A 5923-nucleotide genomic window follows, 5' to 3' on the forward strand; every position below is an offset into this window, starting at 1 on the left:
TTTGACTGTGCAGTTGTTTTATCCACACATAGCCTAAATGTCTGCATCCATATCATGTCCTGTTAAATAATTAAGCCTATTTAAACTAACATAGACTTCTGCTCAGCCAACAGAAAGAAAGTAGATGCCTGTAAAACAGTGGTATAAAATGTCATGGATGCAATATATATATATATATATATATATATATATATATATATATATATATATATATACACACCTTGTAATTGTGAGTAGGCAACACTCCAAAGATTTATCCAAATGGTAGTTTAAGTTTACTGAAACATGTCACTGATCTAGGATGAAGAGGATGAAACTGTGTCTGCTGCCTTTACAGAGGGGGATCCAGAAAGGCATACAGAGGTATGTTACTGATAGTTCTCTTCTCATTCACATTTTGGGTGGAATATAGAGTGTGACATTTAGCCTACACTGAAGTATTGCACATTCTCATCCTTTTTAACAGAGCATGGCTGGACAGCAGCAGGATGGTTCCTCAGCTTCCACTGCACAGACTGACACAGTGAGATGGATGTTCAGGAAACACCAGAGCTTCATTCTGTGGAATTCATGTGCAACTGTATAACTGAATGTCCTCTATGTATTCCCAGTTATCAGTAAAACAGATTTACAAACTGCATTTGCTGAGAAAAATCCAAAAAACAGATGAGGAGGGCAGATCTGGAAATTGAAATACTGGAGCACAAGTTAGAGGTGGTGATGGTCACAGGTGAATTATGTTAACTACTGGAACATGAACTGAACTATCTCTTTATTTGTAGGAAATAAAGAAGAGCAAATGAAATGTGTATCATGTCTTTATTTGCTGTGGTGGTGATGATGGTGACTTAAACTCTAAAGTGATTATTGCATACGGTGTCTCTGACTGCTCTGCTGTCCTGGATAGCTGCAGGTGGATGGGCTCATCATCTGGGTCTTCAGTTTGTAGGGCAGGGTGTTGCTCTCCTCTAAAAGTGGTAATATTATGAAGAACAACACATGCCACAGTAATATCACAGGCCCTCTCAGGGGTCACCCTGAGGAGACGTAGGCTCTGGAAACGGGCTTTCAGCAGGCCTATGGTCATCTCCACCCGGGCTCTGGTCCTGCAGTGAGTCCGGTTGAAGTTCTGTTGGGGGCCTGGTTCAGGGTCAGGGTATGAGGTCATCAGCCTGGGTTGTCATGGTAACCCCTGTCACCCAGCAGAAGGCCATCAAACTCTCCTGTAATGTATAGTGGATACATCAGAGCATATTAAAGGAGGGAGACAAGAGAATTCTATTGTGAAAATCTTTATGCTGCTGACCACGCTGCAGTCTGTTGCTCAGGTTAGACTCTCCCAACCCGGTCTCACGGGGATTCGTGAAACTGTCACGTAAATTTTTGTTTCCGTTTCGTGCGCACCAACACGATTTCGTCATGTTTTTCGTGCCGCTCACCACGAAATGTTTTTCGTGTTGCACACAACGAAACCCGCTGTGGTAATCACATCTGAAAGTGGTTTATACCGGCGGATTCATGACGATCTAAGCTGTCCATCGGCGTATACTGCTTGTGTGATCGCGTTTGCGGCCGTCGGACATTCTTTAAATTCCTATGCAAATTGGTAAGTGTACCACCGGGTAATGGTGAGGGTTATGGTTAGGCTATGGTTAGCTTATGGTTAGGTTATGGTTAGGGTTATGGTTAGGGACGATGTCATGCAAAATATAGCGTTGGATTCGCCACGGTTTTACATTAAAAATATAATATACCCATTCGTTTGAAATACGTTCTGAGTGGCACGAAAAGTCCGCCGTTTAAAATACATTGGTGCGCATTTCGTGGTGAGCGGCACGAAAAACATGACGAAATCGTGTTGGTGCACACGAAACCGAAACAAAAATTTACGTGACAGTTTCACGAATCCTCGTGAGATCGGGCTGACTCTCCATAAATCCTGGAGTCATGAACAGACCCAGACCATGTGGCCTCCACATTAGAAATGATGTATGCAGCATCACATATGATCTGGACAGTGCAGAGAATGACAGATGTTGAACTATGATGCAGTCTTTAACATTTAGAAACAGTAGTCAGTCTACCTGTAGCCTACCTGCACATTTATGCTGTGAATGGACTTCCTGTTCATGATGTGAGGGAGCTGTGATGGGGATGTGCGTGCATCTATGCAGCCAATCACACAGAAAACTTTTCTGAATGTCCTGCATACAGTTGTCTTACTGTAGTGCTCTGCATCTCCGACATCATATAAAAACTTTCATTTGAAAAGAACCGCAGCGCAACACACAATATCTGCTGGATGTGAGAGCATGACTGGTTGGTAATGTAAATGTAAGGATGGATTAGGTTGTTTATGTAGATGATGGACTTGAAACGATTACGAAACGGTACCACTCAAACCGATAATTGTCCGGAAATGCGAGAACATTTATGCTCGGTCTGATAACAATCTACCGACGAATATTTAATTATCTGTGCAGTAATGCTGCTCCTCTATCCACTGGATCGTTAATAAAAGCTGTTCTACGCCAAAACTCGCTCGCTTACTGACTGAATGAATGAGGAAATGAAACAGCATGTGGCTGAAAGAGGGCGGAGACGGAGAGAAACTGGAGGTTTTCTCAGATAAACCTGCTGGCGAGCAGGTTAGAGTCATAGAGTCTGTTACTGCGGTAACTGACCGAGAGTTGAAGTTACCCCTCTTTGTGAAACAGGCTCGAGTTACCCCGCATTCCCTGGTTAGAGGTACCTCGCTTCCTGAAACGGAAAACTCTGAGTTTCCCTCATTTCAGGGTTAACAAACTCAGAGTTTTCACTAAACCTGCTTCGTGAAATAGGCCCCTGGAGAAAGCTTCTGACAGGGTGCCCAGAGAGGAACTGTGGTTTTGTATGAGGAAGTCTGGAGTGGCAGAGAAGTATGTTAGAGTGGTGCAGGACATGTATGAGGACTGTAAGACAGTGGTGAGGTGTGCTGTAGGAGTAACAGAGGAGTTCAAGGTGGAGGTGGGAGTACATCAGGGATCAGCTCTGAGCCCCTTCTTGTTTGCTATGGTGATGGACAGGATGACAGACGAGGTTAGACAGGAGTCTCCATGGACTATGATGTTTGCAGATGACATTGTGATCTGTAGTGAGAGCAGGGAACAGGTGGAGGAGAAGCTAGAGGCGTGGAGGTTTGTCCTGGAAAGGAGAGGAATGAAGGTTAGCCGCAGCAAGACGGAGTATCTGTGTGTGAATGAGAGGGACCCAAGTGGAAGAGTGAGGTTACAAGGAGAAGAGATCAAGAAGGTGGAGGATTTTAAGTACTTAGGGTCAACAGTCCAGAGCAATGGAGAGTGTGGAAAAGAGGTGAAGAAGCGTGTACAGGCAGGCTGGAACGGCTGGAGAAAAGTGTCAGGTGTGATGTGTGATAGAAGAGTTTCAGCTAAAATGAAAGGAAAGGTTTACAAAACTGTGGTGAGACCAGCCATGTTGTTTGGTCTGGAGACAGTGTCCCTGAGGAAAAGACAGGAGGCAGAGCTGGAGGTAGCAGAACTGAAGATGCTGAGGTTCTCTTTGGGAGTGACCAGGATGGATAGGATCAGGAATGAGAACATCAGAGGGACAGCACATGTTAGAGGCTTTGGAGATAAAGTCAGAGAGGCCAGACTGAGATGGTTCAGACATGTCCAGAGGAGAGAGAGTGAATATATTGGTAGAAGGATGCTGAGTTTCCCACTGCCAGGCAGGAGGCCTAGAGGAAGACCAAAGAGGAGGTTTATGGATGTGGTTAAAGAGGACATGAAGGTAGTTGGTGTGAGAGAAGAGGATGCAGTAGACAGGGTTAGATGGAGGCAATTGATTCACTGTGGCGACCCCTGAAGGGAAAAGCTGAAAGGAAAAGAAGAAGAAGAAGTTTCAGTAACAACCAGCTCTGTCAGTCTTTTTTTTTCTTTTACTTTAATAGCTTTAATGTTATTAGCATTAATGGACTGTGTTGTTGGTGTTTGGATTTGACTAAGACAAGCTCTCTATCACATGTAATTGTCCTCTGAGGTCTTCATTTATACTCACACAGTCTGACTTTTAAGGATCGCATTTATAAAGACATTATAATAACATAAATGGTTTTATATACAGCCCTGGTGCGAAAATAATTCTGAACGTGTGTAAACCTTTGTAAACTACAAAAACATTCAGAGAGTGCAGTACTTCTCCAAAGCTGCTCATTCCCCCATATGGCATTGTCAGAAATGCAACACTTAGTTATTGATGATCAGAAATCACGGGAACATAGAATGTGACCATTTAATATAGATGTACCACAAACAAAATGACATTGGTCTGAGCACAAGTGTGTGTTCTCCGTGTGTATGTTATGTACAGATACCGGATCACGTGACCTAAATATGTAGCGGGCGGCAGGAATTGATGGGACTCAGAAACACCCCCACAATTTAATCAGTTGTTCCTTGGATCATTTCTGATGGATAAGTCCTGATAAGTCCTCAGAGGTGGATTTGTAGTAGGATCACAATCAGCTGATGTAGTGTTCACTGGTTGTCATGGTTACAGTGACGCCGTGCTGATATCTGACAAAGATACAAAAATCTTTAACAAATCTCCTCATTTGCCAAAAATCATTAAAAAATTTCTCCAAAAGTTGTTCAAACAAATTGTCTTTTCCTGTTCACAATCTGTCCAAAATGAGTTAAAAATCTAGGGTAGCTTATAAGGGTTCCAAAAATGACTAAAAACAATAAACTGCACGTCCAAAATTATTCCAATTTGACCTAATAAATAGGCGTGTTCTCTAAATGTTAATGATGGATTAGATTTATATAGCACTTTTCTGGGCACTCAAAGCGCTTCACAGTGAATTCATTATTCATTCTCACTCTGGTGGTGGTAAGCTACATTTGTAGCCACAGCTGCCCTGGGGCAGACTAATGGAAGCATGGCTGCCAATCCACACCTACGGCCCCTCCGACCACCACCAACATTCACACACCAGTATGAGAGCAGCACTGAAGGCAAGGCGGGTAAAGTGTCTTGCCCAAGGACACAACAGAACATGACTAGGACAGAGCGGGAATCGAACCACTGACCCTTTGATCATTGGACGACCCGCCCTACCACCTGAGCCACAGCCGCCCCATCAAAATTTGTTAAAAATGACCCAAAATGTGTGCAAAATTACTAGAAATGACTCAAATTTGTCCAGAACTTGCTCAAAAAATTCTCCTTAACTGTTCAAAACCTGTTAATTGTCTAGGATGGCTGAGAAGGGTTAAAAATTTACTAAAAATGACTTTAAGATGACTTGAAACTATTAAAATGTTCTTTAAAAGTAGGAATTAGTCACAATTGCAGTTTTATAAACATTTGTGGTCCTCAGTGGATTTGTAGTAGGATCACCATCATATGATCATCAGCAGTCAGCTGATGTAGTGTTCTCCTGTTGTCATGGTTACAGTGATGCCGTGCCGCTGTCTCACAATAAAACAGAAATCTTTAACAAATCTATGGATCCAGACTATAAGCAGCATCACTGATAAAATCTAATCAGGTGGTCTTTGTGTCATTTCTGACCTTCCCTAAAAATTTCATCCACATGTGTTAGTCCGTCATTGAGTAATGTTGTGAACGGACAAACAGGCAGACAGACAAACCAAAAGCATAAATAACAATCTGAAGGCATAAAATGCAGATGTGTGTCTGTCCCAGTGAAGGTTTAACTGAGTTCCTGTCCTCCTCTGTCAGCCTGTAGACTAACAGGGCAGGGAGCCAGACTCATGTGATGGACAGACAAACACGAGGCTGGACCTGTGTGAGTCCAGGGGCTGACAGGCAGTCCTCCTGCATCATTAACCCAGTTTGTTGTGAGGACCTGCTGCCATTGTGAGCTTGTGTTTTTGGCAAGCTGTGTTATCAGTAGTGA

At 43.1% G+C, this 5923-nt stretch overlaps 1 long non-coding RNA gene across 1 annotated transcript; it reads left to right on the forward strand.

The window, feature by feature from the left end:
• Positions 1 to 238: 238 nt before the first annotated feature.
• On the forward strand, positions 239 to 805 carry LOC127531312 (uncharacterized). The gene is made up of 2 exons (XR_007938380.1): positions 239 to 363; positions 467 to 805. It is a non-coding gene; the product is annotated as an uncharacterized LOC127531312 (long non-coding RNA).
• Positions 806 to 5923: the final 5118 nt, after the last annotated feature.

The sequence above is a fragment of the Acanthochromis polyacanthus genome, chromosome 20 (genome assembly GCF_021347895.1).
Source record: "Acanthochromis polyacanthus isolate Apoly-LR-REF ecotype Palm Island chromosome 20, KAUST_Apoly_ChrSc, whole genome shotgun sequence".
Taxonomy (NCBI): Eukaryota; Metazoa; Chordata; class Actinopteri; family Pomacentridae; genus Acanthochromis; species Acanthochromis polyacanthus.